The 24,533-nt window shown below is 45.9% G+C and overlaps 1 protein-coding gene across 2 annotated transcripts in view; it reads left to right on the top strand.

Moving 5' to 3' along the window:
* LOC144167798 (putative G-protein coupled receptor 150) overlaps window positions 1–24,533 on the top strand; it is a 168,482-nt gene that overhangs the window by 32,752 nt on the left and 111,197 nt on the right. Inside the window, exon 2 of one of the 2 annotated variants that reach the window (XM_077696972.1) lies at window positions 14,817–14,891. The exons of the other annotated variant lie outside the window; for it this stretch is intronic. The gene's annotated coding sequence lies outside the window, so the exon portion shown is untranslated. The remainder of the gene's footprint in view (window positions 1–14,816; window positions 14,892–24,533) is intronic. 2 annotated transcript variants of the gene reach the window in all.

Raw genomic sequence — 24,533 nt, 5'->3', positions numbered from 1 at the left:
AGGCTTATTACACTCCTCACATTTCTTACTTAGCTCGTTTATTGCATGGTGATGGTCCACGGTTTAGTAACAGTTCCTAACGCCAGCCGGTTCTCTTCGTTGTAAGTATCGCATTCCACTTATCCGATTATTGTACATAACTTATACATGACATAGAGTACGTTGGTGTTCCTGGAATTTTAAAAATCTTTCACATCATCCTTATTTTGAATTAGAATCCGATTAGCACTTTTTTATACATTTGACGCCTTAAGTTCTTAATTAAGGCATTACGGTAATAACCCCGCCAGCTTTTCTAACACAATTCAGCCCTCCCATCCTTAGGCCCTGTCATCCAAGAGAACGTATGTCTGAACAAAGTCTTAAAAAAGAAATAAAATGTATTCACCGTGGTGTAATAGAGGTATTGGTATTCCGTCATCACCTAAGGCATTGCCTTTTTTTTCTTTCCCTTAAGGGCTTTTTAACCCTCATGTTCTGTTGTGAATTAATATGAATTAGAATCACATTAGCACTTTTTCATGCATTTGGCACTTTCAGTTCCAAATTACGGTGATAACGCCGCCAGCTTTTATACCACAATTTAGCCCTCAGATCCTTATGGCCCTCTCATCTAAGACAACGTACGTCTGAACAAAATCTTTAGGAAATAAATAAAATGTGTGCACCATGGTGTAATAGAGCTATTGGTACTCCATCATCACCTAAGGCTTTGCCTGTTTTTTTTTTTTTTTTTTCTCTGATGGCTTTCTAACCTTCATGTTCGGTTATGTTCGGACCTGGGCCAACTCGCAGAATTGGTTGAAAATATTTTTCAATATCTGGGTCGGACGCGTACAAATTTGGGCACGATTTTTCTAACTGTTTTCTATATTTCATTTTGTGTATATTGTGAGAAGGGCGTCCTTGACAGAAAAGTAGCACCGGTGTAGGGAGCGCCATAGATATCTCGCAACACGCAAAAATAAATGATTCTACAAATTGTATAGGAAAATACGAATTTCATTACTGTTAAAAGCCCCGACATTTCAAAACCTCGCGAAAGGTCGACCATCACTCCTACAACGCTCGAGATGCAACCGTTTTCGGCCGAAAAGGTCAAACAGCTTTTACCGTCTATGAGCCGCCGACAATCCCATATCCTCGGAGCGCCAAAGGTCACTTCGAGACATGTAATCAGAGAGCATGTCCACCCGCCGAAAGGATTCACGAGTCAGCCGCGCCAGAGTCATGCAACTCTGTTGACCAAAGGCGCTGCTTCGTGAATCATCAACCATCATCGATCATCAACCCTCGGAGCGTACACGCTTTCCATGAGCGATAAAACAAGCCGGAATAAGTAAAGCACATCAAAGGAAATCAAGGCGCAGCCACAGGCACACATCAAAATACCGTACTTACCCGATTCTGACGCGCACCTTTTTTCCACAAAAATAGGCCGAAAAATCGCATGCGCGTAAGAATTGGATACGAAACCGAAAATGCCGAAACAGCTGAAATTTCGTTCCACCCATCGCCAGCGCCATCTCAAGATGGCACCAAAGCTTTTAGCAACAATTTTTCGGATCTAGGCGCCTAGGCTTTTCTTTCGGCGTTCACACAAATCGTCAAATTATTCCACTTGCGTGCTTGATAACAGCAATGGCAGCAGTGGCAACGAAGGTGCGCCGCTTCCGCGGCTTACGAGCGGCTCCCACGCGTTCACAACGAGCGGTTGGCTGAAGCGTATGCCTCTGGAGAAGCTCGCGCGATGGGCATGCGAGGCGTGGGCCACGATCCCATCGAACATAGTTGAATGTTCGCTCAGAAGTGTGGCATCGCGAACGCGCTTGACGGCACCAATGACGAGATGTGTCGGTCAGCGGAAGGCGACAAGGAGCTCTCGGAGAGCGACGAGAAGTGAGATGCGTGAGATTACTTCGGGAAATAAATCGCCCGTTTCTCTCGCATTCTTTTTTCTTGCTCACAAAGTTCCTTGCTCGTTACAAACGGACGTGCAAGTTTTTTCGGTTTTTTGCCTGGAAAATCGGGTGCGCGTTAGAATCGGGTAATTACGGTATATTTAAATTGAAGCATTCGGCTTCGGCAGTGAAAGGGAGCTGGTATGCCGCTTAAATGCAGGAAGTTCGCACTTACAGAAACACTAACTGCTTTGTGTTGTGGAGTGAGGACAATGTGCTGGAGCCTAAAATGCAACCCGGAGGGCTAAAAGTATAAAAAGATGGTGTTTCTCTCTAAAAGCTGCACCCGCATCGCGCATTGTAATGTTACTTATTTAAGGCATGGCAAAAAAAAACGTCTTAGTTGTTGTTCGGTGCACAAAAAGGGCGCCGCTGCAAAAAATAAATAAAGGTAGCCTCTATTATCCCGGAAACCGTGAGAATTACCGTCAGAAATTTCTCACGGCAGTCGCCTCTCATTGGCTAAGCACGCTACGCGGAGATTCCATGGGATAAATATACTCTAAAAAGCCGCGTCTCCAGCTGCCCCTGTAGCGCTGTGGTATAGTGCTTGACTTTGAACCAGAAGGCTCAGGTTCGCGTCCGCCATTGCGGCTCGTGTTTTTTTTTATATCTTTGAGAATTGCTCGGTCTTCGTGATTTTGTTAATACTTTTTTTACTCTGGTTTTTACTATATCAAGAGATCGACGCACAGACTTCTAGAATGCGTAGAATTAAGTTTAATATATGTTGTGTTCTGCGTCGTTTGGCTGGGTTAGATTAGGCTTTTTGCAGTTGGGCTGGATTTGAGAAGGTTATGACGCATTCCATTAGGTTACGCTAGGTTCGGTGAGGTTATGTTATGTTACGTTACCTTCAGACGTAATATTATGCACCAAATTTTAGGCCAGCCAGCTGTTATGGAAACTGCCGTAAGAATTTCCCGGAGGAAATTCTCACGGCTTCTGTGAGATTAGGCGCAGCCATAAATAAAACACATCTGGGTTTGTATGTGATTTGAACACGGGTATATACAATAAAATCCATTTCTTTACCACTGTGATACGTCCGCGCGTTGCCAGCGGTGGAGGAAAAGTCAGGCCAATGAGTGCCGCGGGGCAAGCTAACGTGACGAAACGTGAGTAGAACCGGTTCATCGCATCCGTGAAGAACTTTGGTTCTGGGGAAACTGTTTCGTGTGTCACAAGTCGGCTTCTTGAAGTATTTCCCGCCAAAAGACAAAAAACAAATGCGGAAAAAAAGAACTCACAAAGTCGCTTATAAGTATTGCCAGGACTTTTGCCTTAAAAGCACGTAAGTATTCTTAAATACCCGTAGTAATTCTATAATTCATGCTTTAAGAAACATGCCGAGTATTTTTCTCAGAGTTTGCTTAGTGTAGTAGGTCTGTTATTGGGCAAAACGCCGTTTTTGTGGTTTCAACGCTCATTAGGGTTCATACCTTTATACCAGTGTGTGGATCCGGAAAAAATACTGGTTCGGTTACGGTTCTGCTGCACGGCGAAATTATTTCCTTCCGGTTCAGTACCGGTTCGACAAAATGACGTACCGAACCGGTTCGCGAACCGGTTCGGGAGCTTGAACCAGTTCGCGAACTGGTTCGATGAGTTGAATTATCACTGAAATTAGAAAAAAAAAAAACATTTAGGAGTTTAAAACGACAGTCAAATCAAAATACAAACAAAAATGCCAAATGCTGCGGCTCCCCAAGGGCAGTGGCGCCAATGCAACGCAAAGTTTAAACAATTACGAGACATTAGAAAAACAGATGAAGTGGTGACGATTTACCGCCTATACTTTCTCGCCCAGACTTTATGTTCTCCTAGCGTCTATTCATAAAGCCACCGGCAAGAGATATGAGAGCGGGATATATTTTCGGCCCTTTCCTTTTTTGTGGAAATCGCAATCGTCGCTATGAAATCGCCCATCACGCTAACCTTGAAGCCTTAAATTTAGGCCTGCATACGGTGGCGTTCAAATACCAGCGCTTAATACAAATGGCGCACATTTTTTATATTTGTAACAAAGAAGAAAAATCCTATAACATGCACATAAATACTCCCAATAAATTAGATTATTTGGTCACCCTGAATAATTTGTTAGCTGTCACCTTATCGAATGTGTTAGCCCCACTTTTGTTAAAAGTGGCTGAGTCACTGCATTATTGCTCTGACCACTGCAATTCCTTTTGCGATAGCTATACCAGATGTGTGCATTACAATCAGTATGTCATCGTACCGCCTGACCCCCGGACATCGTTACGTGTAATACATTGCGGAATCTTAGAAGAGATTATGCTGTTACAAAATGAAAGGGAAATTTGACGCGCGGAGCATGAGATGGGACTTTTTGGGTAGACGCTCTTTAATTTGTCCACAGAAGAACTCCCCTCAGGAACGAATAACAGTAGAACTAATGTAGCGACTTGGGCAGTCAGTACAAGTGCACCTTTGAAAAAACCATCTGAAAGAGACAAAACTGCAGAACCTACAGAAAAGATGACGCTGGCGAATGAGGCAGTGTGAGGTACCGGCCTACCTTTCTGCACGCGCCATCCGCTTTATTACTCTTTCTTTTTCCAAGACAAGGTCGCGGACTGCAGTTTCTTGCCAAGGGATTAAGTGCTCACCTTAACAGTTCTTCTTGACCTATTTGTTGTTATTTGTATCTGTAAAAAATGGAACTTGTCCACTGTACTGTCCTCAAAAACTGACCACGGAACTCACTTCCTTCGCATTGATGACACGTTTGGTTGTGAAAGGCAGGGCAAAGAAAAGTATAGGGCAATATTCACGTTTTGGGGCTTTTTTTTAGTTATTTGGTTTTACTCACTTTTTTCGTAGTGCTTTAAAACAACGTGATTCGCCTTTTCTTTTTTTTTGTTTTCCGTGTAAACACATTTCTTTAAAAAAGTGGCGCATTTGATGCCCCGTGCTATATCTCTGCTCCGAAGCGGAGCTTACGTTGCAGACCAGCAGACTTATTTTAACCAGCTGGTGATATTAAACGTGGATCAAAATCTCGATACACGAACGTTCTCGATTTCCATTTACTTCAGAAAAATGGTCGTGGGGAAGGGAGATCGAGGCCACTTGTGGTCAACAGCAAACGGATTAGCCACTGAGCAGCTCCTGCGGTCACAGTTGTCAAGTATTAACAATTTGCAGGTGTCGGACCTTTTAAACAAATTACGAAATGCAAAACGTTTGCACACATCGGGTGTGGGCTTTCGCTGTGGCGCAGTGGAGCACACCTGCAGCCTGATTGCTCCAATAAAGTGGCAGCTAGGGAAGGCCAAAGTCATTTTTTATCCCCTGCAAACTGCCGAGAATGACATTTCGTTTGGTCAGCTTGCACTACACTCGCGCTTCCAGCAGCAACAGACCATTGCTACATTGGTGCTTATTCATTTTCCCTGTTGTTACATAGAGCGTGATAGTGTTCAATTGTCTCGAGGGGAAAGTGCGCGAGCGGGTACGAAGTTGATGGTACGTGAAAGAAAAAAAGGGCTGAATTGCATTGACTGTGCAGTATCAACAACGGAGGGTTGAACCGTTTTGGCATGAACCGGTAACCGTTATTTCTTTTGGGGGTTCAGTTCCTATTCGGGTTCAGCGTGCTCAAAAAATAACGGTTCGGGTTCTGGTTCAGTTCCGGCAAAAATACCGGTTTAGTTTCGGTTTTCGGTTCAGTTCGGTTCCGTTTCGACACCCTGCTTTTTATGTATTCGCTGATGAATAATTCTAGCTTTCAAACCACATATCAAAACTGTGGGTGTCATCCAGACAAGAAGGTTTCGTTCGAAAAGAATTAAAAATATTGCTAAATTGGCCCAGTATGAGGCAAACACCCTTTTTTGTGTTCTTTATCCTTACTGTGATCTAGACTTTAGATATATTGGCTCCTGAGTATTTTGGTACCTAATACAGCTTTCAGGCCACTTAAGAAATAGTGAGCGTCATCCCGACAAGAAAATTTTCTACGAAAAATTAGCAAAATATTGCTATTTCACGTATTCTTGTAAATAAATCAACAAATAAGTGGCTTAAGAATAACAAAACTCCAACCAATCAAGGCCAGATATCAAATTACAACTATAACAAAACGTTCCCTGCTACCCTGCTTACCAAAGGAATGCAAGTAAAGCTCACGTGATCGAAACATTTTGGAGGCAGAGATAATGTGGCAAAGTTTGAGTATTTGATTTTTACTTCTTATAAACTTCTCTTATAATGCGAACGAACACCTTGTTTTTCTGAAACATTCGGAGATGGTCAAGCACCATTCTTGGGCCTCACCCGCCGATGCTAAACATAGCAAGGGCGATGTCTTTGATGTCTTTTTTGGAATCTCTACGGCGGCAGCGAAAACAGGCCCCAAAAGGAGCCGATAAAAGGATTCCGGGGAAGTTGCAGCAACCTGGCATGTCGGGGAATTTTTCGCGACTTCCTGACAAGTGCTTGTAGGCAGCCATTTTTGTGAGTCCTTTTTTGTCTGCCCATATTCTAAAAACAGCTGCTACACCCACTGCTCCCTTTACGTGAGCGGTGCTTGCAACCGTCCTATTTTACAATTTTGACTTCTTTTTATTTGTACGATTTTCGAAGAAGTTCTTCAATACTTAACGGTTGCTAAACTGCGGTTCCGACTGCGGGGGCTTCGTGCCCCTCCCCCTCTCTTCTCGGTAAATGAAGAACAGGCGCATTGGCGTGGCATCTAGGCGAAGAAAACTGAACTTTGCTAAACATTTAAGTTTATTTAGAGATGTGCGATTATTATAGATGGCGCTGCGAATCGAATCTGTATAGTAAAAAATGACTTCGGATCAAATCGACTATTATACGAAAAGTAACAACTGACTGCGACTCGAATCTAACATTTCCAAATACAATTTTATCTTTTTAGTGAGCGTGCGACTTCTAAAACATAGCAAAAAAAGATAACTTACGCAGCCAGGAGTTAACACATCTTTGTGTTTGGCATACAGTACCATGAAAATTTGGCATACAGTACCATGAAGACATGCGGGTTCCTCAACACGCCGTGAACACAGGAAGTATGTTTGACTGGCTGCAGTCCCTCCAGTCATTGAAAATAGTCTAGGTGCGCCAGTCTCTGGAACGACCTTACTGTAGTCTAAGGAGAAGTGCCTTGTTGAATCCTCACTCGTACCTTTATATTAACAAGAGATTTCGGCTTATAAAAATTCTACGCAGGTAGCGTTCAACTTCAGGTAACATACACAAGAGTTAGCATACACTTCTCTCGTACATGAGGTTACACAAGTTCTGCTTTTAACGCGTAGTATTCTCTGCCGAGTACGCCCACCGCCAGGACCACTCATTTCCACAAAAATGTAGATTGGGAGGAAGTAACACCTGCAATCTTTATAATAGCGTAAATGGCCATTATTGGTCGAACAGAATTTTTAAATACCAAGAAATAAGAAAAATAGGAAAAATAAAATCTTTACAAAATTAAAAATATGCATCTTATACATCTTTCCCCAAAATCCAGAAATAAACAAAAAAAATTCAGGAAAGAAACGCTTGAAGTTAGCGTAAATTGGCCAACTCTGCAGGAACCCTTGCTCCTTCGAAAAAAAAAATCCACAATTAGCCACGTAGAGGCCATTCGTCGCTATAATGGTATATATTTACATCATTGGTGAGAAGAAAAAAACGAAAAATTGAAAAGAATAAAATAATCCAATGTCTTTCGCTACTCAAGCGCACATTTGGCTCTAACGAATTCACGCTCTCGACAAGCGGCACTGAATGCTACGCATTTAAACAACTATCTGAATTTCTGCCGATTTTTTTGCGCAGCTGCCATTATGCAAGAAAGCCAATCCACAAAGTCAAGTTGTACAGCGAAGCTTTTAAACTTACATGTCGTGCCGCAGAGCCACCTTTTATCGCTCAATTATTTGTACATTTCATATATTCAGGACCTAATATTATGAATGGTAAAACGTCATTGCAAATCATATCGAGAAGCAAACACGCATCTGCAAAGGGTTGAATCGCTAAGGTGTACTCTAGTGAAAATGATTCAATAAAAGTCGTTTTTGAATTCAGGAAGCGTTGGGTTGGGAGCCATTTCCTGATTTTTAATGGCGTGTTCTCCATAGCTAGCGGAAGTAGCCTACAGCAGCTGATTACTACTTAAAAGTTCGATTTTCAGATGGAAGGCTATTCTGGTTGCTACTGTTAGCCACGAAGCCAGGCGTACAAACCGCTTTTTGATACATGGGACCTATGAGTTGTTTTGCAACATTCTATATTGAATACCCTTGTTTTTGTTTACACTTATTGACTCCCAACACCCGAAGCTCCCGTTTGGGCTGGAGAGGCCCACATGGCTGGAGCGAAAGGGCTCACGGAGACATGAATAAGGTGTTCGCTCTAGTGACGATGTCCTTTTCGCGTACTGTGGCCGCTACAAAAAAGTCCCCTCAGCGACCAGGGCCTCCCATCCATGCATCTCGCACAAGCACCGCCACCGTTACCAAAGCGAAAGCCTCGGGTGCCTCATCAAACCCGAAAAATCACGGGCCATCTCTACTAACGCGAAACCTGGGGAGGGGCGAAGCATGCAGTGTATAAGTGTATTCTTGGTGCCTAGGCGTTTTTGACAGCGGAGATGAAACCGTTGAGGGGTAGAGGTATACAGCTTTGATGTAAAAGTCGCTTGTATTTTAAGCACGACGCTCTCTAGCGCGAGGCGTAAAAGAGTGACCACGTGTTAGTACGCGTAACTAAGCGCTCCAGCGCGACGCGCAAACGAGTGTCCCGGTGTTTTTTAGTACCCGTTACGTTCTAGCGCGAGGCGTGAACGAGTTTCCCGGAGTTTAGTACCGTGACTACGTGAGACGACGATTACGACGACGAAGATTATGACGACGACAGGAAACGCCAACCTTCCCAGTACTAAAAGCGATCGTATTGGCAGTCTTCGTCGGCACCAGCACGAATGCTACCAAAATTGCCGCAGCGTTATTCAGAAAAAAAAAAGGTTTCTTGTCGAAGTTGCATCCACGTCGCCAGAGCTGCCACCAAGTGCGCTAACCCAACAGCCTGCAGGAAGTAAACAGGAATTACCCTGAGACGGGCCCCATGACGGGTGAAGGTTACGGCGCGTGCGCCGAATGGACGCACGCGGAGAAGAGCTCTCACGGGGGGGGGGAGGCTGTCGTGTGAACTGCGGACAGTCGAGCTGTAGGAGTAATCCGAGTCAGAAGACGGAGAAACAACACCGACGAAAGGGACGCAAACACGATGTAGCACTGAAGATGTCTAAATTATCTCTAGGCCTTCAGAGCACGGACGCAGGCTTGAGTTTCTGAGGAACTTTTTCAACGGCGTTTCACACTTCAGGTTTTCCTTGCTGAAGCCAATACCGAGATGAATTGTAAGAACATTTAGTATACACAATCATCGAGCAATTAATCGTTAGCAATGGCCAACCGCAGTTTTCATGGCAACTGTGATTATCTTTAGTAAACTTCGCACACAGTTGCCGGGAATCATCACTGGGATAACTACCGTTGTCGTCTTCGTCGATGCAGAGTATTGGAAATGAAGGTGTTTGTAACCGCTTTTACGTGCCGTGGAGCCTTGCTATCAGCCAGCTCTGTTGTGCTAACACCGACTGCCATCCGTCCACTACGCCACCTTTTGTTAATCAGAGCTGTCGGCAGCACACTTATGCACTACTGTGTTCGCCTGGGCTAATCATCTTAGGGTAATCTTATTGCGCACCACGAAACATGCCCACATCGTGTACCCGTACTGGCAGGATGCACTAGGGGTCTTCGGTGTTCTTATTGGATTCTTATTATTTCTGTTGTTATTGTTAATATTACTGTCACGAGGAGACGAGGAAGGACGCAGCAGGGCCTGCTGCTTTGGGCCCAACGACAGTGTGCAGCCTGCGCTCAGCAACGGCTCCTTTGTAAACAATACAATAGGTTATCTCGTCCTGCAAATAGATCGCTTCATCCTCAACCATGACTCGCGCCATCTGTTCTACCACCAGGTAACTGCATGCAGCTAGTTTGGACGGCGACTATATATCGACATAAGCCGCTTATATATACTTTGCCCGCACAGGCTGGTCACTACAAACAGAGCGGCAAAGGCCGAACAAAGCAAAGCGACGCTCATCGCGCTCGTCGGAGACTGTACACACGAGCAGAGCTCTGCGACCGTCCAAATACAAAGCAATGCTGGCCAAACGTCTTGCAGTTGGCACTTACGTGACTGAGAGCCTCCGTTCGCCACGGCAGCGTCCGATCATTGCCGGATACTTGTAAGCAAAGCGGCAGCCCCTCCCGCTGGCGCCTGGGTTCGGGAGTATGCAAATCACGCTCCTGATGGCGACATAGTCGCATTTTGACCTACAGGATGCGATCCAACTTTGTTGGTGAGGATTGTGCAATAACATACCTCGCCATTGCCCTGCGAGAACCCTCGCCAAAAAAGAAAAATTATCGCCATCTTTGGGACTCGCTTTGAGCACGGTAGAGTCGATGTGTCCAAAAAAATCGGACGAACTGAGCGTGCTTAGACTGTCTACTCAGTCCGTTACCAGAGGCTCGTGGATGTACGTTCATTTGTCGGTATTACAGTGATTTTATATAGCTACCGTAGGAAGCTATAGAGGGGAACTTTAAACGGCGTTATTTTCTAGACGTATCGACAAATTATTGAATATTGATAGGACGAATAGGGACAAGAATGCCCTTCAGGAAGTAGGGGACGCCATTCCCAAGATCCTGTTCTCATGATCCATACATCGTCATAGCGCAAAATCTTCGGCCATCGAGTGGGCTTCATCTGCTTCCTTTTACTATCTCCTTTAAACTGTTATTTTGTAACATCTGTATCAGACGGGCAAGCAAGACACGTTCCATTTGACTAAATGCATGTAAATCATGATGTGCCCACCGCGTCAGTTTACCTACAACCAATAGCATAACGATCAATCGAAGCCATGAGTAGGCGTATTGCATGCTCACTTCTACGTTCTAAAAATAATAGGCGCGTGAAGATGAATGCGACGGATAAAAAGGAAGTTATTGCTTGAATGCCGTTCTTCTCATGAGCTTTCGAGACATCTCTGAAAAAATGTAGGACTTATCGTTGTGATTTCGCTGCATCACCCCATTCAAACTCGACATCTAGCATGATGTTTTTTAGAGGGGGTGTCGAGGCCTTTTTTTAAACAACGGAGGACACGCGTTGCTTTGAAAACTGGGCTAACGTATAAATATCGCCCATCGCTATTCTACAGAGCGAACCCATCCCTTATCCACATATACGTGTATACCTAACTGCCCATGATACATCTCACTACGTGGATTGATAACCGTTGTACACGGGAATATTTACACACCTATTATACAGCGTCCTCTGCCGTTTTTCGTGCTAAGTCGCCTGGAGAGAGGGGTACGGTAATATTGCAAACGGGAGTAATGCAGGGCAGGGCTTGTGTCGAAAACCCATTTCTTGTAGCGGTCAGGAATTCTGATAGCTCATACCGAGTATGCGTGGACTTCAAAGCCTAAACAGCATTCTGATCCCTAACACAAAGCCAGTACCAAGGATAGGCGCCGCTTTTCAGCACGGGTCACCGAAAATGGAGTTTTTCTCGAAGTTTAATCTGCCGAAAAGGCGTTGGCAGGTGCCTGCGCGGGTAGAATTCAAGGAGCATACGGCATTCTCACGCACATGGAGACTACTTCAGTTCAAATTGATGCCATTCCGCCGGATGACACAATTTTTTGGCGCTCGCATTCAAAAGAGGATGAAACGAACTCCACCATGTCGAGGGCTGCATAGCTGACATCCTCATGCTACCGACGCGTGGGAAGAGCCCGTTCCAGACTTGAAAGCTTGCTTCAAAGAATCAGCACGGCAAACTTGAAAGTGAGGTCCATGAAGGGCGGGGTGGAATTTCAAGCAGTTTCGATGCTCGGTCAAGAGTTCATGGGGCCCGTCGAAACGAAAGAAATACTTCTATAACACGGATACAAGCAGGGAAAGTGGCAGAACCCAGACAAGCAAGTGTTGTCACCTTCGGGATTGACCGGATACTACCGAGTGGCCATTCCACACCCCGCGCAAGTGGCTTACCCCTCGGTCGTTCTGACCAAAAAAGGAGCACCAACCATTGTGTAGTAGGAAAATAGGACACAAAGACAATATTGAAAGTTCGCTTTCTTCACCGACACCCCTTACAACGCTCTCGCGGCTGTTGTGAAGCAAGCCGAGAACATGGTGTTGCATTCAGTTTTTTTATGTCAACAAAAAGTACAAGAGTGTGAGTGGAACAGGACAACAAGAAGGAATGTAAGGCGCTTGTCTGAACAGTGAACAAGTTTCACTTGTGCTTGTACGGCATGCCCCTCGCAGTGCATACCTGTCACCAACCACTGCAGTCTACACTGGCGGGATGGTCTAACAGCTAGCTGCTCAAGTGAGGTCCGCTGACTTCAGGAGGGGGCCATCCTAGGCCGCTTTTTGTACCTCTTTGCCCATATTGTTGTTCACCCTCATCCACAAAGTCTTGGAGTTTTTGTTGTATTGTCTTTATGGTATAACCAGTGCTCATATCGTGCGTTGTGGCCTCTCCTTATCGCTTGCATAAAAAAATGTATTTATCATGCATGGGAAGGTAGCCACACTTTTGCTCTTAGGCAAAGAGTTAAACATCTTTGTTACAGCAATTTACATAAGCCAGAGCTACCAGATGGTGTTCTGGTGAGAATTCTGATCTGTTCTCTAAGCAGGAAACATACGCAGCAGGTGTCAATTTACAAACGTGCATTCCACTTTTTCGCGTTCTGCTGTTATGAATATACTCCATCAAGCCAGTTTGCGACGCGTTATGACCGCCGACACGCCATAAACTTTCAAGGTTTTTCAGTTACCTAAAAGCTTTTGAAGCGATCAAGCTTTACCAGCGAATACCAATTTATCAAATGTCGCCTATCTTTTTCCCTTACAATGACGCAAATGTTTTAGCAAGCCCGTATCTTACAAGTGGCAACAAGGGACGATGTACAACCCGCCAGAAGCTAACGTTTTCTTAAAAATGGCTGATAGTAATGGCCATTGGTCGATGGTACCCGAAGGAAAACAAAATGTCCACGTGGTGCGCGAACGCGAAGAAAGCGAGCTTCCGAGAAAAACCAAGCAGCGCACTGCAGAGCCCAAGCGGGCCTCGAGGGCGCAGCCCGGAGCGAGGTTCAACGCAAACACTGTCCGCCCGGGCTGCCACAGACAAGAAAGGCTCCTCGCCCGAGGCCAACTGGCCCGAGAGCGTCCTGCAGCGGCGCGGGGAATTCTATGGAGGCAGCCTCGGGCTGCGGGCGACTTCGGAATCTGGGCGTTCAGAAAGGAAGGAAGGGCGAAGAATCGCTGAGGCCGAACTGCATCGGCATCGTTCCGGCTTTGTGCGTAGGGTAAGCTCCCCTTGGGTACGCTCCCAGGACCTCAGCAAGATCCTTTATTCTCCTAGACAATGCCTGCGTCGTGAAGACCAAAATTCCGACTTTATTAATTAAACCTCGTGTGAACATTTATGATTAGGACTGTAGTTGGTGCTGGTGATCATGATCATTTTTGCAAAAAAGCTGTTTAATGCTGTTTTTATTTAATTGCTAAGCTACCTTTGAACAGTGTCGCCTCGCGTGCCAGCAGTTAAATCCTCAAATAACTTATTGTATTTTTCTGATGCAAAGTTTCATACAGCTGGGTGGAACTCATAGTTTCAGCTTAATCTCAAGAAAACGTCAACACAGGGTGTCTGGAATTCATCAGCGGCCAGTTCCTATTGTTGGAACATACGTCTCGGGGGAATTTACATCTTGTGGGATCTTTCGTCTCGTACATCCAGGCTTGAATGTGTCTTCCCGGTAGAGGTACTCAGACCCGATTGTATTGTTCGTCTCATTGGATATGCAGGCTGGACAAGAACTTCCGTCACGGGGGCCGTTTGTGTCGTAGGATATTCACGCTCTAGCGTGAATATGCTACGATGGGAGCTTTCGCCTTGATGGATCTTCCATCGTGTTGGATATTCAGCCTCAGTAAGATCTTTCACATCGTTGGGCCTTTCGTCCTAACTTATCACGTCACAGAGTGGGTCTTCCGTCTTGTAGGAACGTTCGTATTCTTGTATAATTAAGCCGTAAGCGGTTATCTCCATGATCGAGGAGGTGGTGGCGGCCCCACGTCACAAACAAGCGTGGTTCATGCGCGCCGCGGCATCACACGCAGATTCCTTCTGTCTATTTTTCTCAAGGAGGGTGATTACCATTTTGATTGTTTTGTTGACAAAATGTGCTTGGAGTCTTCAGGCGCTGAAGTCCTTGGTCCAGGACACCATATGACTTGCCAGCCACCACAGCCCGCTCCACCTGGCCCTATGTTTCTCAAATGTAAATGTCGACGCGGGCAGCTGGCCCCATTTGGTCCGTTTTAACTGCCCGAATGTAGTTATTCGGGCCGCAGCAGCCACCATTGCGAGGCTCAGCCTCAATACTGTTGTTTTTACCTTACCGGTCATCGACGCTGCTCTTCACCGAGTCTTCTTCATCAGCTTTTGCAAAAACCAATTCAACGTCTGTTTTAATCAAAAGAACACTGGTAATCGTGCTTGGCTATGCAGTTTTGTTTCGCCTTAAGCACCCCAAATGCTTCCTTTTCCTTTGTTTCTTTTTTTGTTTCTTCTTTTTGTTTCCTTTTCCAATGTTAACAAATATGAGATCGGCCAGCGGTTTGGAAAGTTTTTTTCTATGTATGCTTCGTGTTCATGCCCTATTACGGCACAATTTCTCTTTGCAGCAGTACAAGATCCCCTGGGGACCGATAAATGGTTTCAGGAAAGGCCCGCCAAAAACCGATCCGGAGTATGCAAAGGTATGCTTCGCATATAGACTGGCATGTGTCTTCCCCTAAGAACGTCGTCGGGTGCATGAAGAGCGAAAATAAAACTTCCGAATGATTACAAAACAAGAGAATGAGCAAGGAAAGATTGGCTGTGGGTGCGTGCAAGGACGCCGAGAAAGCGGCCAAAAAATTATCAAATAAACAAGTATGTGCAGCAATATGCACCTTCGTGGCATACACGCTACAGTAAGACTCAATGGAAGCAGCCCAACACTACCATTGCACCGTTACCTGTACAGCCTTAATTCCTAGCGCAATGAGCAGAGCTGTCATCCAGAAGTCGCACATGAACTGGCTGAGTGAACAGCCTACGAGCACTGAAGTATTCTTTTTTTTCCTTGACACTGGATGAACTAAAGATCTCTCTTTTGACAGCCTGTGTGGATTGTTGTTAGCAATGGGAGAGTGGTGTTCCTAAAGAATAAGAAGATACCAACAACGATGAATTATTATCCGGCTGTATCTCCAGCAACGAGGCCTCCTGTGCACCCCCCTCCCCCCGCATATCTGCCCTTCTCGTCCTCCCTGTCTGCACGCGCGGCACGTCTTCTCATCAACCCTAAATCCTACCGTGACGTTAGCCACAGGCGCTGTCCCGCAAGTGACCACACTGCGCACGCTCCGCGTTCCCTCCACGGAGATGCATTGAAGGCTGCATACATCACTCATACATCACTGTCAAAGAATTTACACCCAACGTCACGACCTCCGCGAACAAGACACGTGCCGGCTGGTGCAAGCCCTTCCGCCAACCCGAATCAGCTACGGCACCCCGTACGCAGTCAAAAGAACATTCCAAACTAAATGCATGCTATCATAGTTCCTTTCCGGAATCCATATTTGTTGGCTTATATACATGCTTCAGTTTCTCACAAGCACTACCGCTCGTTAGCGCGTGCTAACCTATCGGGAAACGAACGAGAAAATTTTCCTTTGTGTTTGTACCTTCACTTTTGCGAAAGAATAGACCTCGCTCGTCAAGTCGGCAATTCTTTTCCCTCGCAGCTAATAGTTTGAACGACTCGTGTGCTTCTACGCCTGTGCTCAGGCTGAGCTTGATGAGGCATGCATAGTCTTCAATCTGTATAAAACACAAACTAGGGCTAGAACTACACGCAGTGAGACCTTCCTTTTCTACGATGCCCCTGAGGAGTTCAGTTTGTTCCCCCCTTTATATGCAAACGTTGTTTAGACTTTACTGCTATAGTCTTCGTGTTTCTGGCTATAGTGGGGGTTCTTTGAGAATCAGATCTCTTTGTTTTTGTTTTTTTTTAAGCAACAGAGAATTTCCAATGCGTTGTGCTGCTGAGCACGAGGGCGGGGGTTCGATTCGCGGCCGCGGCGGCCGCTTTTCTGACGGAGGCAACAAGCAAAAACGTCTGTGTGTTCGAGAATTCGGCGCACTTTAAAAATCCCCAGGGGGTCATAATTAACCCGAAGCCCTCCATTACGGTGCGCCTCATCGCCTACGTGGCGTCGGCGCGTTAAACCCTACAATCAATCAATCAATGTATGGAAGTGCAAATAAATGGAAGAAAAAAACCAGGGTAGCGTGAATGGCGATACTTGAATGGCGATGCTGTTGTAGGTGAGCATTGCCGGACGCGTAGTTAAGCTTCAGTATCACTGTTTATTTGCATAGTTGCGGTCCTAGTAATCGTCGTCATATGCCCCGAAGGGGTCGTCGTTTTCGTCGCGGGCGGATGAGGAGGAGGAAAAACTTTATTGTGAGCCTGGTGATGTGGGAGTGGTTCCTCAGTCCAGGAGACCATGGGTGGTGAATGCAAAGTCATCCTCAGTATTGCAGACTTCTACCAGCTATTCTTCATCGCTTCGAGGCAGCGGTGGCGGCCGAGATCTGAAAGCAGTCTTGAGAAGGCTTGGCACACGATTATCCACAATGGCTTCTACAGCGCGGCGGCCGCGATGACCCAAGCAGGCTGTCTTTTCACATTTAGCATTAGCGCTGGAGTTCTTTTTTTTTCTTGCTAAAGCCACTGTGCGTGCCGAGGGCGCTCGGCGGTCCCCGCGAAGTACGCGCTCACGAGCGCTCGGTATTTTCTTGGACTATTTTCCTGCACCTGCGAAGTTACGGCTTGTACAACAGCTTCGCTGTTAAAATGGTTGCTGGACGTTACGCGAGCTCAAGGAATGCTTACCGATTGTGTGTTCTTAAAATTGTCTGCCTAGGAAAGCGGTTCTAGAAAAAAAGGTCATTTGGAGTTGCTCATATAACAATACAATAAAATGGTAAAGAGTAGAGAACTATCTGGGATTAAAGGTGTTCCTTTTACTCAACGAAGACAAATCAGGCCTGCTTTATTGCCTCTTAAAGGACCCCCCTTTTCACTCACTTTTTCCTGCTCTTACGGGGAAGTTTTTGGCCCTCGGGCATTTCATTACAGTCGTTTCTTTTTTTTTCAATTCGAGAGGATTTATAAAGAGATCTTTTCTCCTCCAGAGTTCGATGGTCATTAGCGAAGATACGATACGAGGGCTTTGAGAGCTAGAAAGACGAACTTCGTTTGTCTTCGGCCGGGCTTTGCGCGTCTTGCTGGTGAGAGAGAATGAACTTTATGGAGAGGCGTGTTTTGTTAAACAAAGCACGAGTGCAAACCAGGCTTTTATGGGACCCTGGAGCGAGTCTGGCTGAACACTCACGAGCTTCTCTCTGTGTCAGGTAGTAAATTCAAATTCGTTCCACAGTCACCTCAGTACGGTGCGCTGGAAATGGATTAGCACAGTCGACATGATTTCTTCAAATATCTGTTGCGCCTTTGTTGACCATTTGTTGCTCACAAAGTACTCAGACAACTGTTCACTACAAATGAGAGAAACTGAGCTAATAGAAGCAATATCTGCGGCGGTATTGCACGAACTGGGCGATGTCCAGAATGTTTTAATTGATGCTGTAAAGAAGGGACATTTTTTTTCAGTAAGTTTATAATTTATGCGTTCTGCGTAGAGCGAGCCTTATCCTGTCTTTTGAGCCTTATCGTTATCCTGCCCCCATGCGTCGTAGCCAAGAAATCTGACTGGAAGTGACAATATTCAAATTAGAAAAAAAGAAGGAGGATTTTCCATAAAGGTTGCAAGGGCCTTTTGCGTTAGTTGGCACGCGCCGCTTCCCGCGCCTACCCACGCCTGGCCGTTTCCCTAGAGTGAGATAACCTACAAGCTGACGACATCCTCAATCCTACGTCCCTTCGAAAATACGCCGACATACTCGCCCACTACCGGCACGGGCGCCAGGAATACCCGGCACTCTCCCACACCAATCCGAAACCGAAGCTGCCATATACCGACGACTACAAACAAACTCCTACGCCCAATATGCCCCACTCCGTGCATTGTACCCGAACCTCTACCCCGCCTCTTGCAAATACTGCCCCAGCCTGGCAGCCTGCACCACCTGGTCAACCAACGGGCTGTCAACAAACCCCGTCCTTCACTCCTAATCCCCAACGTACATACGAGCAGGGGGTGGCACGGCTGACCAGCTCCACCAACCTCTCCTTCCAGTGTAGCCTGATAGAGAGGGCCCGGGTGGTCAGCACGGGCCAGGGTATCTGGACTAGAGAAACACCCCCCCCCCCCCCCCTCCAGGCAGGTGCCCAGACATCAGCACCTAAGGCTCGCATGAATAAAATTTACTCCTGCTCCTCCGCTGGTAATTATGCGGACTTGGTGGATGGCTTCTGTATCGACTTAGGCGACTTCACAGTCAACCATCAAGAAAACGCTTTCACCTTGCGAATGCCTTTAAGCTATATCTCGTGAAGGGACCCCGAAAAACACTCTTGGAGTACAAGGACTGCCCCATAAATAAACGTGTTTATAAAAATACATTTGCGTGTAATGTTCGGGGTCATATCCAGTGGTTTTCATTAGCCTTCGTAACAAATTTTTAATTCAAATGTCACTGCAAGTGTTGGTTATGTAGCTGTGTGCTGCCAGACATTTGCGCAAGATTGAGATTGCACTAAATAATGTAACATGCATGAACGTGCTACCAGCGCTAGTAGTTTGGCAGCCTGTTCGCCTTAATGTACTTGCAATTCGTTGTCGCTGCGGTTATCCCTGACACGCCATACTTTCTTGGCCAGAAAGTTAAGCGGTGGTGGGGTACGCAAAGAACTCTACGAATTAATAATGGATGTTAGGACTGCACCAGAGCAAAAAGAAAAAAAAATGAGTACGTCTTAAGTATAACTGTGCCCCTGAAATTGATATGCTTTATTCACAGAGGATGTGGGGCTACAAACTACCAAGCCGCACGGTACACTACCCCATTGGAAAAGGGAGTCCAACCTTTTGTGGCCGAATGCTCGTGAGCTCAGACCCTGTCGCGTGACTGCAGGTCCGACCACACCATTTCAGTTTTCCCGACGGACCGTGAAAACTGATCGATAGGCTTCAGCAAAGTAGCCGGATCCGTTGGAAGCAGATTTTGTCGCCGGTAGTCACGGCAACGCTTGAACCTCTAATGGCTCCAAGCGGCGTTAACGCGTGGCCGACTGAAGGGCGTCACGAACACTTGCGTGGCCGCCTTCTGGCGGTCGCTGCTATGTTTTGGCACCGACCTCGCCGGCGGGAAACAAAGCGCCGGAGTTTGCTCAGCCACCGACTCTTCCGGGGGCACGTGGAACTGAAGGACCGTAAACAAGTAGAACAGGGACGCTGTTGAAAACAGGAAGATCAAACTGAGTATACCGTAAAAACCCGCGTATAATACGGACCCGCGTATAATACGAGGTGTAATTCGGGGACATCAAAATCAGAAAAAAAGTTTTCATCCGCATATAATGCGAGGTAAAGAGCACAGAAAACATTTATTTGCACTGCAGTTTCCGTTCAGTCATTGTCAGTTTTCGGTGGTACTATCTCCCGACGTCCGTTCAGTCATAGTCAGGTTCGCTGCCGCTGTCTCCTGAAGTCGCCTTGTCGGAAATGTCTTCCCCCAGAAAGTGGTCCTCAGTGCCATCAAGGGCGTTCGAGATGCCGCATTTCTTAAAAGAGCGACTGACGAGCTCCTCTGGGATGCTGGCCCACGCATCCGCGATCCAGCCACAAAGCACCGCTGGAGAAACCCGCGTCAGCCATTCGGTAGCTGTCACTTACGGGTCTCCTCACTCATCCACTCTTGGTAGCAGGACTTGATGCAGTCTTTGAAAGTCTTGTTGATGCAAACGTCTGGCGGTTGCAGCTGGGATGTCATTCCTCCTGGAATGACAATGAGTTCGGTGCGGCGTTCGCGCTACAACTTCTTCACGGAATCGGCCAGGTGGCAGCGTTAGGCGTCCAACACGAGCACTGACGGGAATCCCAAACAGTGCTCCAGGCCGCCGACACCGCACAGACTTTATCCAGTCATGCACCAGTTCCTTTCTCCACCCACGAATGCTGCCTTCGGTGACGCCGAACTGCCGTCCTGCGGCGCAATTCCTGATGGTCTCGGCGCATAAAATAACTTTTCTTTTAATTGCAGCCGAATACTGTTTTGGTGCACCCAACATCGCGATAGACTTGCGGTGAACGTGCCGAGATCCTTCGCGTGGTCAAAACAATCAAAATGGCGCCGGCTGAGAGAAGCAGCAGCCAGCTAACGCCAGCGCAAGATGGCGCACCCTCCGCTGAAACCGAAAGTGCAAATTTTAGGCTGAAAGCTTTGGGATCCACATATAATACGAGGCCCAAATTTTAGATAGTAAAATTTGGGAAAAAACCTCGTATTATAAGCGGGTTTTTACGGTAAGTGCTGCAGTGGGGAGGTACTTCACGAAATTATGGCGCTTTTGAGGTGCTTCGGGAAGAAAGCAGTCGTGGAGGCGAGAAAAATAGAGGTCAGGTGACGGTGATAACATGTATGTTTACCTGTGAGTAGTCTTGACCTAGGTTGACGACTGCCGGGCGTATAGGTGAGCTGGGTAACACACGTTCTGTTTTCCTGCGTCGCACGACGCGCGGAAAAACAACGACGACAGTTATAATTACTTAGATTCAGTTTCTTGGCAAATATACTGCGTCGTCGAAGATGACGGGGCCAATGGCGATGATGGTTTCGCTTCAGACTGTCCTCTCATCCCTGAAGATGGCGGTGGCATGACGATGGTCGACCCTTAACTTCTTGGGCAAACCTGCATTTCGAAGAAAAGGCGTCCTAAACAATTCCATCTCCATTCATTTCCGCCAAGGACTCCTATCATTTCCTTCATGAGCGCAACGGGGCTAAACTGTTTTCGTAGTTATTCCATACAACAGTATTTCCCTTTTAAAGCACACGCTCAATCTTTTAAACCTTTTACGCAAATTTTTGCGTTTGTCCTTTTTTCACTCTTTTTATTTTGGTGGCCCTTCATTCGCGGCTACGCGCATTCTTCCTGCGCATCACACTTACACGCGTGTTGAGCACGTTTACAAGGTATCTCTCATCTTTGCAAGAACAGTTAAGTATCAAAATTCCGTCTTTTTATTGTCAATGAGAGAATGGAATGCGTTACCGGAATGCATTGCGGCAATAAGGAAACCTGCTTCATTTCAGAAAGCCCTTTTTGCCTATCTCCAACCAAGAAGTGTACATTGATTGTAAACGATTGTAATGTTGAAAGTGACTCTTGAATATCCCAACTTTGACCCGATTTTAAATCCTCCATGTTATCGTTCACGTTCACCCTGATGTCCCTCTTCCTGCGCATGTCTTTTTCTCCCTTCTGTTGTATGTGTTTTAAACATTGATTGTGTAAATTCCCCACTATGCGTTGCCGCCGGGACCTTTAGGGTATGTCAATAAATAAATAAATAAATAAATAAATAAATAAATAAATAAATAAATAAATAAATAAATAAATAAATAAATAAATAAATAAATAAATAAATAAATAAATAAATAAATAAATAAATAAATAAAGATAATAAATAAATAAGTAAAAATAACTAAAAATAAACAAACAAACAAACCCCGAAGCGCTACCCTGGCAGCACTGCTCCAAAGGATGGCGAAAGGCAAGAAAACCTTTTGATTAATTTCCGTGGCGCCTTGAGGCCCGAAATGTAAAGCCGCACCCTGGGAAAGTGCTGAAAAGGGATAATACACTGGGCAGGCGGGTGAAAGGCAAAAAATACAGCACAAACAAAACCACAACTAGAAGCAGGGGATCTCTCAAATCAAGTATACGACCCTCCACCACATAGCGTTCTATCACACGACGGCAATTCCTTACGTAAATACGTGGCGTTGAATAGCCGAAAACAAGCAGCTTTTCGCTGCGTCAGCGTAGCGACAGCTTTTCGGACACAAATCTGGTTTTCCTCAAAAGGGGGATGTTCACAGCCCCTTGGCTCTTTCAGATTTTTATGCAAACTGCCTTCGTTTCAACTTTCCTTCTTTTGCGCGCGTGGAGAATAGCCAAACATTATATCTTCTTTTAAGCCCCTTATAGGTTGTGTAAACCCTCGGCTGTGCTTTCTGTAACGCATGGGCGGATACATGTCGTTTTTGTGCCTCCCCTTTTCCTCCCTTTCTTTTATCCCGAACATCTTGGGTGAAGCAGGTAAGCGGATTTCGGTGACGCTAAACCTGATATTCACTCCGGCTTTTTGTTGTTTTTCGCCGTTACGCAGTCTTGCGAGAGGCCTTTCTTGCTCTTCGGCCTCCCGAAACCACTCCATGCATGCGGACACTCAGATTAAAGTCGTAAAAGCATCGCAAACTTTTCATTTCTTTTCAAACAACCACTCATACCATTCCCGGTTCATATGCATTTTTTTGTAATTTTTTGTTAGAAGCTGGAGGATCCGAGGAACATGCTGCAGCGTCATGTATATCACGCGCGTAGCTGCGTCGCAAGGAGCAATGTTTCGAACGCATTCAAGGAACAGCCTAAGCATGACATGAGAATTCTCTATTGGGACGTTACTACTCGGGAGTAGGAATGACTCCGGGATCATGTCTCCCGGTCACGATTCAGGGGTAAAAGGGACGCGGAATGGCGACAGCCCTTGAAAGAATGGAAATGGAATGGGCTCGATTTCTGAGCGACATGTCACGATCTAAAGATTTTGGCAATATATATATATATATATATATATATATATATATATATAGAAAGATAGGTCAGCAGTCTACAACGCCAAAGGAGGCATAGGGGTGTGGTTAGGCTCTTTTCTTTTTTATTACGGTTAATGAACAACACATTTTTTGTTAAATATACAGAAGAAAGAAAGAAAAACACGCGCCCAGAGTGGGGACCGAACCCACGCCTTTCGATTACATGTCGAATGCCTTACCAATTCGCAAAACCAGGTAACAGGTAGCCAATCATGGCCGCAGAGTAGGCTGACGCAGCCGGAAACGAAACGTTTGTTTACATCCGGTAATACAAACGGCGGCGGGCGGGCGAGCCGCCGCCGCTGGGCTCGCTCGGCCAGCGCTTGGCCCGCTCATCTCATCTGCCAATCTAACTTTCTGCCACCCCCTGCCACGCTTGCCTTCTCTAGGGATTCACTCTGTTCCCCTTAATGACCAACGGTTATCTTGCCTTCGAATTACATGCCCTGCCCACAGCCATTTCTTCCTCTTAATTTCTGCTAATATGTCCTTAACACGCGTTTGTTCCCTGACCCACTCCGCTCTCTTCTTGTCCCTTAATGTTACACCTATCATCTTCGGTTACATTGTTTGCTGAGTCGACCTCAATTTAAGTTAAACCCTCTTAGTGAGCCTCCGAGTTTCTGCCCCGTAGATGAATACTGGTGAGATGCAGATGTCATACACTTTCTTCTTCAGGGACAATGGTAGGCTGCCATTCATTATCTGACAATGCCTGCCGAATGCCCTCCCCTCATTCTTGTCCTTCTAATTATCTCTGCCTCATGGTTGGGATCTGGGGTCACAACTTGGCCTAAGTAGATATATTCGCTTACCACTTCCACTGCCTCTCCACATATCTCAAACCGCAGTGCTGTCCCGAAGTTATTGATCATTACTTTAGTTTTCTGCATATTAATTACTCCCACTTTTTCCCAATCCAATGTTCTGGGTACTTCTTGTAGACCTGCTGTGAATAACATTGGAGAGATTGTGTCTCCTTCTCTGACGCCCTTCCTTAGGTATTTTACTGCTCTCCTTATTGGGGATGATGGTAGCTTTGGATCCATTGTAAATACCCTTTAGTATTCTTACATAATGCTCGTCTACACCCTGGTTCCGTAATATCTGAATGACTGCTGAGGTTTTGACCGAGTCAAATGCTTTCTCATAATTTATGAAGGCTATACATAGGGGTTCAGTATACCCTGCGCACTTGTCTATCACCTGATTGATCGTGTGAGTATGGTCCGTTGTTGAATAGCCTTTACAAAACCCTGCTTGCTCTTTAGGTTGACTGAAATGTAAGGAGGCAGAAATTCTGTTAGCGATTACCTTGGTAAGTACCTTGTAGATAACTGACAGTAAGCTTATGAAGCACCTGGTGAATATCAGATAACAGCAGACCTCTTGAAGGATGGCTGGCAAATTGCACAAGTAAAACTGGCAAACCTGTACACGCAATGCCTAATGACTGCGAGTGAACTGGAATCTTTGAAGAACGCGAACGTCATCCTAATCCATAA

Source organism: Haemaphysalis longicornis, unplaced genomic scaffold (genome assembly GCF_048455015.1).
Source record: "Haemaphysalis longicornis isolate Haplotype H1 unplaced genomic scaffold, Haemaphysalis longicornis Haplotype H1 scaffold_2, whole genome shotgun sequence".
Lineage (NCBI taxonomy): Eukaryota > Metazoa > Arthropoda > Arachnida > Ixodida > Ixodidae > Haemaphysalis > Haemaphysalis longicornis.
Note: the sequence above shows the minus strand (reverse complement) of the source record. Positions and strands in the feature narration are given on the sequence as shown.